The sequence below is a fragment of the Castanea sativa genome, chromosome 8 (genome assembly GCF_040712315.1).
Source record: "Castanea sativa cultivar Marrone di Chiusa Pesio chromosome 8, ASM4071231v1".
NCBI lineage: Eukaryota > Viridiplantae > Streptophyta > Magnoliopsida > Fagales > Fagaceae > Castanea > Castanea sativa.
Window position 1 is genome coordinate 2,798,701 of NC_134020.1, and position 12,555 is coordinate 2,811,255.

The following is a 12,555-nucleotide window of genomic DNA, read 5'->3' on the forward strand; positions in this document are numbered from 1 at the left end:
TGTCTCTCAAACATGACACTATCGACGTGGTCCAGTTGTCTTCCGAGCCTATTTCCTGCACGCTCACGACATTTATCAAGGGAAAAATCTAAACAAAGGAAAGTGATAGGCCAAAATTGTATTGACCCCTTATGATGAATTAACCAATTAATTTAATTAGCCAAGTCAATTAATTAGGTTCAATTACATGCAATGAGCATGGTAGCACAAAAAAATCACCAAATAACTAAATATGCAGCGAAAATTAAATTTGACACGGTGATTTGTTTACGAATGGGAAAAACCTACACGGCGAAAACCCTACTGGGTGATTTTAAGGTCACCACTCCCGAGAATCCACTATTACCAAAACAAGCGGTTACAAGTAAACGAATCCCAGTACCTTATACCAACCTACAGTTGAACCCTTACCTCAATACCCAATTGGACTCGTTCTGTAGTGACAATCTCTCATTGTATTGCACGGCTCCCAGTACAGGACTAACCAAAAGATGCGCAGATCATAGTATGCAACTTGATCACCAACCTAAGAAGGAGGTTAGTTGCAAAGTTCTTCTATTCTTCAACACAGGAAGATCATAAAGTTGCTCGGTCACAAAACCCTATGGTGTACAAACACAGCAGCTTCTCAAGAACTAGGGCAAACTAGGTTTCCAGTCACACTTGATGAATAATGCTCTTGTGCAATTGTGCTCTTGGCTATGCGATCTAATACGGCCCTTAAAATAATCCTTATATATGTTTAGGGTTGTGAGAAGAGAAAGCTCAAACACATACTCATGGATTGGATGAAAAACAATCTAGAAAAACTGAGTTTCATAAATCTCGATAGATAGCCATCTATCGAGCTAGCTGTCGAGCCACGAGCATTAGCAGCTTTTAAATCTCGATAGATAATAGCTGTCGAGCTTTAAAATGTAGCACTTCATTACTTGATTCTTAGATAGACTTGCATGGCTTCAATACTTGGACTTGAGCTCTTGTTCCTTGAAGTATTAAACATATCCTAGATCTACCCAATTACAAGTAAAGTGTGTTTTGTCAAAGGATTAGCCAATACATAAAATGTTGACATATGTTCCTAACATCCAATCACATATGTCCTAACAGAAAGTATCTTACTGGAGACGAGCATGTGTTCTGCTAATGCTACCTTGGCAAGACAGTTGGCTTGCTCGTTCTCTTCCCTTGGGATTTGAACAAACTTGGCATGAAGGTCGTCTACACGTTCCTTACTTGCTCCAGGTATTTCATCATCTGTTCACCTTTACATTCGTAGTCACCGTTCACCTGACTTGTGATCACCACAGAATCACAATAAATGACCATAGTAGTGGCCCTTGCTGCTTTGGAAAGATCTAGTCCTGCCACCAAGGCTTCGTACTCCGCCTCATTGTTGGTCGTAGGGAAGTCGAGGTGAATCATGCACTCAATCTCGTCCCCTTCTGGAAAGTGGATCACTATTCCTGCCCTGCCAGCCTGCTTGTTGGACGATCCATCCGTGTGGATACTCCATTGAGGATGCTCTTCTACCCCCTAGCCTTCCACATTGATGAATTTCGCAATGAAGTCAGCAACTACCTATCCCTTCATTGCAGTGTGCGGGGTATTGTATGTCAAATTTGCTTAACTCAATTGCCCACAGCGCCATCCGTCCATCAGCTTTAGGATTACTCATTGCTCTCCATAGGGGCTTTTCTGTCAAGACAACCACTGTATGGGCCTGGAAATAGGGTTTGAGCTTGCAAGCTGTGGTAACCAGGGCGAAGGCTAACTTTTCCATCAGGGTGTACCTTTCCTCTACGCCTCGGAGTGCTCAGCTAGTGTAATACACGGGCATCTGCACCCTTCTTCTTCTCTGATTAAGGCTGCATTGACCACAGCTGGGGAGAGGCCAAGTAGAGAAATAACTCTTCTCCAAGTTTGGAAGGACTTAGCAACGGCAAGGAAGAGAGGTATGCTTTTAAGTCCTTTAATGCTTGTTGACATTCGCCCATCCATTCAAAGAATTTCTTCAATGCACGGAAGAAAGGTAAATGCTTGTCCATTGCCCTTGACATGAACCTGTTCAGCGCCGCTACCTTGCCGTTGAGGCTTTGCACTTCTTTTACATTCCTTGGCGGTGCCATCTCCATTATCACCTGGATCTTGTCTAGGTTGACTTCAATGCCTCTTTGAGACGCCATGAACCCCAGGAACTTTCCAGCCATTACCCCAAATGCACATTTGCTTGGATTGAGCTTCATGTGATAAGAGCGGAGGGTATCAAAGGTCTCCTTAAGGTTTTCTAAATGGTCATCTTCCCGTCGACTTTTCACTAGCATGTCGCCCACATAGACTTGGAAATTCCTCCCAATTTGATGTGCAAACATTTTTTTTCATGAGCCTTTGATGCGTTGCTCCGCGTTCTTAAGATCAAATGGCATCACCTTGTAACAGAAAAGGCCTTGGCTAGTGACTAACGAAGTTTTCTCTTGATCATCCTCGTCCAGCTTAATTTGGTTGTAACCAGAAAAAGCATCTATGAAGCTCAACAACTAGTGTCTCGCTGCTGAGTCTACTAGGACGTCGACTCGCGGGAGTGGGTAGCTATCCATGGGGCACACCTTGTTTAAGTCCGTGAAGTCTACACACATCCTCCACTTTCCATAGGCTTTCTTCACCATCACTACATCGGCCAGCCAGTCGCGGTAGTATACCTCCCTGATGAATTATGCATCCTGCAATTTATGGACTTCTTCTGCTATAGCCCTATCTCACTCCTAGGAAAACACTTGTTTCTTCTGACGGATAGGGGGAAAGGAAGGTGATACATTCAACATGTGAACCATGATTAAAAGGTCGATCCCAGGCATGTCTTCGTGGCTCCAGGCAAAGACATCTTGGTTCTCTCTTAGGAATGTCATGATTGCTTGGCGAACGGGAGGACTAGCAAGGGTGTCAATCCTGGTCGTCCACTTAGGTCTAAAGTTATCGAGAAGTATCTCCTCCAACCCTTCAATTGGCTCTGCAACCATCCATTGCTCCCCTATGCTCATAATCTGTAAGTGGTCCTCCATTTCTAACATCGCTATATAACACTCGCGTGTTGCTACTTGGTCTCCTCACACCTCTCCTACATCATAATCGGTGGGAAATTTGATCATCAGGTGATAGGTTAAAGTCACGGCCTTCCATGAATTGAGGGTAGGTCGCCCAATATGGCATTGTAAGCAGACGAGCAGTCGATGACAAGAAAGTTACATCCTTAATGATCTATTGAGGGTAATCTTCAACTGTCATGGGCAATGTGATTGCTCTAATGGGATATACTTTCGTTCCTCCAAACCCGACGAGTGGTGCATTGGTTGGTACAAGCCGTTCTTTCTCGATCCTCATTTGTTATAACGTCGAGTAATAGAGGATATCAGCAGAGCTTCCATTATCAACCAGGACCCGGCGAGTGTTGTAGTCCCCTACCCGTATGCTAATAACAAGTGCATCGTCGTGGAGGTGGTGGAGACGTCGAGCATCTTCCTCTAAGAACCCAACTATAGGGTTGTCGACCCATGCCATCTTTGGAACAAATCCCGTTAGCTAGACGTTCTGAACCATCCTAAGGTAGGTTTTGCGGGCTTCCTAGATGAGCCAGATGTTGCGGTGCCCCCTACAATCATCCTTATGTCCCCTAAAGGTGGCTTGGGGCGCTCGTCTTCCCTTTTCCCTGTCTGTTCCTGTGGTAGGTCCGTCCTTTCTTTGCTAACGAACTGTTGTAGTTTCCCCTATCTGATAAGGGCCTCGATTTGTTACTTCAAGTCATAGCATTCAGATGTGTCGTGACTATGATCTCAATGAAAACGGCAATACTTGTCTCTGGACCTCTTGTTGGGATCTCCCTTCAACTTGCTAGGCCACGTCAAGGTCGTATCGTCCATGATCTACATCAGGATCTAATCTATCGGGGCAGTCAGCGGGGTGAAACTCGCAAACCTTCCTGTGGGCAGTTTGGAGCACCTATCCTCCCATCGGTCTCCGGTTTTGGTTGCCTTCTGTCCCCTATCCTACTGTGCAACTTCTTGCCTTTCCCTCTTCATGAGTTTTTCCTCTTGGGCCAGTAACGTGTCTTCTGCATTTATGTACTTAGTGGCTCAATAAAGCACATCTGACATGATCTTTAGGTCATTTTTGTATAAGGAGAACAAAATCTTCCCTTTTGGTAAGCCATTGGTGAATGCAGCAACAAGTATCTTGTCATTGGCCTCGTCTATCAAAAGGGCTTCTTTATTGAAACGTGCTATATAGGAGCTCAGTGTCTCGTCTTCTCGCTGCTTGATGCTCATCAAGCACGCAGTGAATTTCTTGTACATGTGCCCCCTATAAAGTGCAATGTAAACTGCGCACTTAGCTCCTTTAAGGTATTGACGGAGTTGGGTGTCAATCTACTGAACCATACCCTGGTGGGACCTTTCAATGTAGTTGGGAAAGCTCGGCACATGATCTTGTCTACAACACCTTGTAAGTGCATGAGGATTTTGAACGACTCCAAGTAATCCAAGGGATCCTTAGACCTATCATAGGCTTCTATTTGAGGCATGCGAAACTTTGGTGGAAGGGGGAATGAAGTGACGGGTGCAGTAAAGGGTGAGTCCGTCCAGTGGACCAATCTGTCAAGGTCAATTAACACCCGTCCCCTAAGAGCGTTCATCATGAAATCCATCCTCTCCTTTATCATCTGCATCTCCGTAACCATGTGAGGTGGTGCCGTTTTCGTGACAAACGGACGGCTGGTGTTTTGTCGCTCTTGACTGCTTAAAGCGTCACTGCCCTCTGGTCCTTCTTGATCCCTCCTTTTAGTGCTGGTACCCTCTTGCTCCTCTCTGTGGTGGTTGGGCCCAGCGTTCCTTTGGCGCAACTGTTCTTCCAAGTCGTGGTTTTGCTTAGTAAGGCATTCCACAGCCGTGACTAGAGTCTGTACTTGCCTTTCGAGGGCAATAGTGCGTGGTTCATCTCCTTAATTGTTGTTAGTTGCCATCAAGCAAGTGAGTACCATACAACTCTTTGTCTGGGAAGTGTTGATATGGATGCTAGTTCTTTCTCACAGACAGAGCCAATTAATGATGCCAAAAATTGTCAGTGAGTTGCACAGTCCTCACATGGTCTTAGGAAGAACCTGCAAGATAGAAACAAAGAAGACCTTATAGAGAGTACCGGTTTGATACTGGTCAAATACCCTCCGAAAGTTAAGTTAGAGAGAATTTCTACAACTCTAGAGTGTCAAAGCTGGGAAAAATTACGTGTACCTTGATTTATGAAGGCTTTGAGGTTTTTATAGTAGTGTAAAGCAGACCTTAATTTCTTGGTAAATGAGGTATTTCCTTGTAAAGAAGATCCTCATTAATACTCACAATTTATAGGCTTCTTTCCTTGTAGGGATTCCTATTATATTGGTTGGGTGTAGAGTGCAAGACATTTCCATATTAGGATTCTTGGAGACCACTCATGCCACGAAAGTGCCATGTAGATGCCACGAAGGTGTCACTTGGCTTCAGCAGACTATCTCGCTTGGGTCCATCTACCTTAAGGAATCCAATTGTCACATCTCCTCTTCGTCCATGTCATGAGTCTGTCTACTTTAAGGAGTCCATCCATCGCCTTGCCTCTCCGTCCAGGTCATGAGCCCGTCCACTAGTTCTTTGATAAGCAGAGTACCTAGACCATCTCTTTTGGCGACTCCGTCACTAATGTCTCCTACCGTTATTTTTGTCCATTTGCTTTGGGATTTTATCCCTATCAACAATGTATCGTCTATTTCATTCATTTGACATCGACTTTTCAAAGAACAGCCTAACAAATGTTTGTGAAAGAGACATATAAAGCACTTTACTCAACAATTAGAGATGAGGTCTACACACCATTCACACTAAGTGCATAAGAAACAAGATTAACTATAGTTTGTGCACAATGTCATAAGAGTAAATGTATGAAACTAATCCATTGTAGACTTGGTCCTCTCCAAGGCATTATCTGTCAAAAGATTAATGTTGATGCAACTTTTGGTCCAAATACTTCCTCCTTAGCCTTGGTGGCTAGAGACTGGAGAGGGGATTTGGTTTTCGCTTGCTCTTAAAAAGCAAAAACCACCTTCCCTCTCTAGGGAAAGGCGGAAGCAATTAGATGGGCATTCTCATTGGCTGCTAAGTTGGAGGCTAAGAATGTTATTATTGAGACAGATTCTAAGATCTGTCATGATGCTATTCATGAGTTGATTTTGCCCTCGCCATGGAGAATTGCTTCAATCTTAGCTAACATACAATCTCTTCTTGTAACTTATTATAATGCATCCATCTCTTGGGTTCCTAGGCTAGCTAATATGGCAATTTACTCCTTAGCTAAGAGATCTCTAGCTTGTAATTTTTTTGGTTCCCTTGATTGGGGTAGCAGTCCTCCCTGTTTTGTTTCTATTGTTAATGAAGAAGCTAGCCTTTGATTGTATTTTGTTTCTCTATTCTATAGAGTCTATTTCATAAAATATAATAAAAATTAAGAAAAAAAGTATGAAACTAATCCTAACCATTGTGTATAAAACTATACCTCTTTTAAAGTAATGATTTCACTTGAGTGTGAAAAGATTTTTGGATAGAAAACCACACAAACAAATGGAAACCATCGATTTGTCAACAAGAACTAATGTGCATTGATAATAGCTTAATTTTTCATATTTATATCATTGTTAGAAAATATTATCATACTTATTTTGAGTTAATTCATACATTTTATATTTGGTTTTGGAATAATACTGAATAATCAATTTTGTGCTTAATTGAATTTTATTGCGTGAATTTGTCTTTTGTAGGAGAATGGAATTAAATAAGTGGATTTGTGCAAAGAAGAAAGTTAATGGACTTTACTTTTACAAGGGTCATGATGAAGTTAAAGAAGGCCAACCCAATTAAATTTAAGTCCAATTGGAGCAAGGAATCAAAGGAAATTTGCACCAAATTCAAGTCCAATTCGGATTATGATTCCAGCCTACATATCAGTTAGTATTTTTGGCATAACTTTTGGCTTAGACATCCAATTGAGATGATTCAAGTTGGGCTGGAGATTTAACTTAAAGGGCTGCAATTTTGTAGTTTATCAAAAGCTTGAATTTTGAAGTTAAATGGGCCAAAATCATCGGTTAAGTGAAGCCTAAAAATCTAGATTTTCTCCAAACGGGAATCCAACTTGTAATAGGATTCCTTGACCTATTCAAAGGCTCTTTAGGGCAAAATTCAAAAGATGCTTGTGCTAGGGCTGGGATGCAAAACAGAAAATTGGAGTAAGAGGCAGTGCCGCATGTGGCTTCTCTGTAGCTTTTTTCCATGAGAGCATTGTGACTATTTTTTCCTCTATTTTCTTTGTCTAGTTTAATGTTTAGTATTTTATTCTTGTGTTTTATTTCAATTACCATGAGTAGCTAAACTTATAATTAGGGTTGAGGATGAAACCTTGTTAAGAATTATCAATAATATTTATGTGATTTGATTTTTCCCACAATAGTTGTTCTTTAATGATTTAAATTGTTCTTACTTCATATCAATTGACTAAGATGGGATTCTAGATATGAGTTCAATCATATTTTTCTCATGATTTAGGACTTGTTAATTAATTGAATGCTTGGTTTATTATTTCTTGATTTTAAAATTGGATATCACTTGTGATTTGTTTGGCTATGGATGCAATTAATAATTTGATTTTATACTTAGGAAGCAAAGAAGAGCATGTTTTAGATATTTAAATAGAAGTTTTAATGATAATATTCTCCATGGTAGCAAGACTGATTTCTAGATTATCATGTAGCGGTTAGGAAAAATCAATGATCGTAAATATATATTGATATGAATTAACAAGGCAAATTCCAAAACCTTAATTCCTTTCTCTAGATTGTTTACATCTCTTTACTGCTTTATATTATATCTTTTCTTAGTTTAATTATTTGCTTAGTATATTTAATTGCAAATAATCAATTTTTATTAAACTTTATTAGGATTAATTTGGTTAAGATTTGATTAATTTTCCTACGTTCATTCAAGTCCCAGTGGGTTCTACCTCATTCTTGTCAAACTATATTTAGGTACGGTTCGTACACTTGTGAGTACTTTAAAATTTCACAATAAGAACAAACCATACACTTTAAAAAGGCACAAAACCAACCATAAAAAATTAAAAATTAAAAAAAACAGAAAAAAAGAGCTCACAAACAAGAGCATTGACAAAAATGCATGACACAAATCAAGATTGAGAACCCTTTCTCACTCAAGTGGGACGGCCCTTCCGAGAATGTGTCTCGTGTGAGGTGGAGTTACGGTTAGAGTTACCCAATAGGGTTCTTGACCCAAACAAGCGAGTTGCCAAGGGTACTTTACCCAACTCTCACAACCTTATTTGGTAATAAAGTTGTGTAAGTTGGGGTTGAGATATTTTTACTTAACATCCTGCTAAGAACTCTTTTTCTCATAATTATGTCTGCTAGGGATTTTATTATTCTTTGTTGTCATGTGCATTAGTTTTCGTTTGAGCTAATCACTATTTTGTCATATATATTTTGGAGTGTTCTTTGTTTTGTGTACAGACGGTTTCCCAGGCATATCCTGTAGAGAGAGCCAGAACCTAAATTATCAATTGATGACTTTGGAGGATTTCACATAATGTGATTAATTAATTGAATATTTTAGATTAGTTGTTGTAGTTGTGGAGTTTGTAATTCTATCGTCTGTAATCCAACTTGTTTAGTATACAGTCTATTTTTGTGTATGTAGATTTGTTCGTATAAGTTGGATTTTTAAAGGTTATCTATGTGCCAAAAGTATAGCAAGAAATAATAAAATTATTAGGCATAATTAAATACATTTCAACCTTTTGTAACAAAAAAGAGAACAACATCAATGTGCTATTACATTAACTTCAATAAATGATTATGTATCTTGATGGGTGGTCCCTTAAGTTTATGTATTCTCTCCTTACATATTTGAAGTGGCTAAATGGTTTTTGGAGAGGATGGAATTATAGATATAGGCAGCTACAAGACAATGGATTAAATGATTGAGTTAGAATGGCGATGCCAATTGCCCCATTAAGATTAGAACTTGGTTGAACCAATAAACAGGTGGCTTTTCTAGCATGACAATTTTATTAATTAATTGCAAGCATCCCCCTGTATGGCCAAGTTGATTTGCAAGAGAAATGTGCGAGGAACAAAGAACCCATAAAAATCAGACTTCAAAGCCCATTTTGCTAATTCAAGGCCGATCTCTTGGAAAACAGCCTAACAAACAAGCTTTTAAGCTCCTTACCTTTTCAATTGTATCCTTTATTTATGCCATGTTCTTTTCGGTGACTTGGTCTTGTTTGCTCAACGTGGATGCTATCAATTCAAAATCCATATACACCCTCGAGACAAACTGATTCTTCTAAACTAGGGATTACACAATGCGAATGGTCCTGAACTGTTTTAGGAAAGCCAAAAATGCCAACTACATATATTGTAAAGTTCTCTTTCTCTAAGCCAATCCAAACCAATTAATCGAACCTGGATTATGCCTCAATAGAATTTTTCAATTGATTCACATGATTCTTCATCAAATTAACATGTAGTATCTATTCATTCAATCTCATATTTTGAGGCAGCATCAAACTTGCTACCAGCATGCTCACTCTTTCACCAATCCCAAATTGTTGAGGCATAGGATCCAAATATTTTTTTTTTCACTCATCTATATTTCTTCCATCACCAACTATAAAACATGCTCCCATCTCAATGTCAGAAAAATAATTTAATATCATTTTTATTTTTATTTTTATTTTTTATTGTAAAAAATAATTTTTAATTCTTTATTTTTATTGAGTTTTTCTGTCTCCTTTCGCTCCCACTCCCTAGTCACCTCCACCGTCCCATTAATTGTTTATTTAAAAAACAAAATGAAGTGAAATAACATTGTAATTTCCTCTCCAATTTCTTCTAATTCCAAGTGGGTCATAATGCAATACTACTGTACACCCATGCTAATTTTTTTCCCAACTGTTTCCACTTGGCTTTTCAGATGCAGCCACAACATATGGCCTACTGAAAGGTAATTCTACCTTATAGTAAATAAAAGAAAAAGAAAGAAAAGGAAGCCACAGGAGAAAAAATCTAAAAACACATTGCAAGAGCAGCTTGTCAAATTTTATAGGCCTTTGATCACAAATATGGATTCGAGAGGATAGTTGTAGGCAAGGTTGTCAAAATCGGAATCTAATATAGAATCGCAAGAGGTAGGCAGAAACATGAATCATAAGATTCTACCTATTTTCAAATTTTAAGCAAAAAACACATTGATAGTGACTTTAAATTATGAATTTATTCATATATAAAAACAAAACAAAATTCACATAATGTTAGATTTTTTTAGAGGAGGCCAAGGGACATCTTGGGCCTGTTGAATGTTTCTAAATGTTTCTACGCTTTTTTTGAGATTTTATGTTGACATGGGTAAATTTGGAACTTCAATTTGTTATTGGGCTGTTGAAATCCAGTTAGGCTTAAGGGTTTAGTTCTTAGCCCAAACCAATCCCATCAAAAACAAAAGGGGGCCCCAAACCAAAAACACGTGTTTTGGTAGGATCAATAGAATCTCCTACAATCCTACGATCCTACATACAATCCTACCATTTTTACCACCTTCCTTCAATTCTAAACTTTTTGATAAAGTAAGATCGTAAAATCGTGCTATTCTACAATCCAGATCGTGATTTTGACAACCATAGTTGTGGGGAAAATAATAGGCTAGTGATAGTTGAACTTGTACAATGATTAGGCAATGTTTCCAGTGTTGTCATTTGATAGTCATGTTAGGATTAGTGCCCTTAAATCCTATTGTATGATGCTATGTATGACATTATGTATGATTTAATGTTATGATTAATAAAGTTGTTTTATTATTATCTAAAGTAATGGTAACATGAATATTTGGACATTATCATATAGTCCATGGATACATAGTATGCAATTTATGTGATTTAGTCACAGAAGATATAGATCACAAGTTCTTTGTAAACTCAATTTTAGTTCGTAGTCGGTGATGAAATTAGGCATTTCATCTGCTAAGACTATAATATATCAACTAAGATGATTTGTCTTGATCATGGAAGTGGAGACTTCTAGTTAATATGTTTTAAGAGTTCAGACATATTGAACTGGACCGCTATGAGATTTAGAGTTTGTTTGGTTTAGAGTTTTGGGTGATATCACTCAAAACTCATAACTGAGTTATCAAAAAACGTAGGACCCACACAAATTTGTTTGTTTGACTTGATTTTCAGATTGTGTTTCCATCACTCAAAACTCAAAAATTTTGAGTTATAGTGATGGAAACAGGAAACAAGAAATGGGTGTTTTCAAAAACTGAGATTGGAAACTTAGTGGCATTGTTGTAAATATTTGGACTTTGTGGGACCCAGAGCTTCTGTGTTGTCCCGTCAGTTCACCAAAAATGTTTGATATTACCGTTGCAAACAACCACAGCACCACCACAACAAACCTAGCGCCGCCATAGCACCACCACAACAAACCCAGTGCCGATCCACACCACCGAAACACCAAAATCAACCCAATCCACACTGATCCAACCCAACCCCAACCATGTCTCTCTGTCTCCTTTACGTCGTTGTGTCTCTCTGTTTCCAAACGCCGATCCACACCGATTCAACCCAGCCCTAACCAATTCAAGCCACGCCATGACCCATAACCCGATCTCCACCGTAACCCAGCCCCAGCACCACCATAACAAACCTAGCACCGATCAACACCACCGAAACACCAAAATCAACTCGATCCACACCGATCCAACCCAGCCCCAACCATGTCTCTCTGTCTCCTTTACGTCGCCGTGTCTCTCTGTTTCCAAATGCCAATCCACACCGATTCAACCCAGCCCCAACCGATTCAAGCCACATCGTGACCTATAACCCAATCTCCACCATAACCTAGCCCCAAAAACTCGATCAACCCACCATGACCAATCCGAACCTAGCAACCACTGAAACAACCCACCACTTTAAACCCAATAACCACTGGTTCAAACCAACCAAAAATAGCTGAGAAAGAAACAGAGAAGAGAGAAAAAAAAAATCAAATACAGATTGAAGAAGGGAGAGACAGAGAAAACTGAGAAAGAAACAGAGAAGAATGGGGAAAAAAAATCAAATATAGAGTGAAGGGGGGAGAGACAGAAAAAGAGAGATAGACAAAAAAAAATAGATAGAAAAAAGGGAGAGTTAGAGAAATGAAAGGTGAGAGGATGACACAATGGGAGAAGTGAAGGAGGAAGATTTTTTTTGTTAATGAGATGTGAGTAGCAACATGGGTTGTGTCAATGGGCGGGGTCCACGGTTTTGGAGAAAAGTTGTAGAGATATGTAACTGAATTGTGAGTCCAAACATGTGTTTTGCAATTTTTGAGTGAAAATGAGGTGTAAAAATTGAGTTATGAGTTTTGGGTTTGAGTTATGGATTTTGAAAACTGAGTTATGAAAACTGAGATACTACTAAACCAAA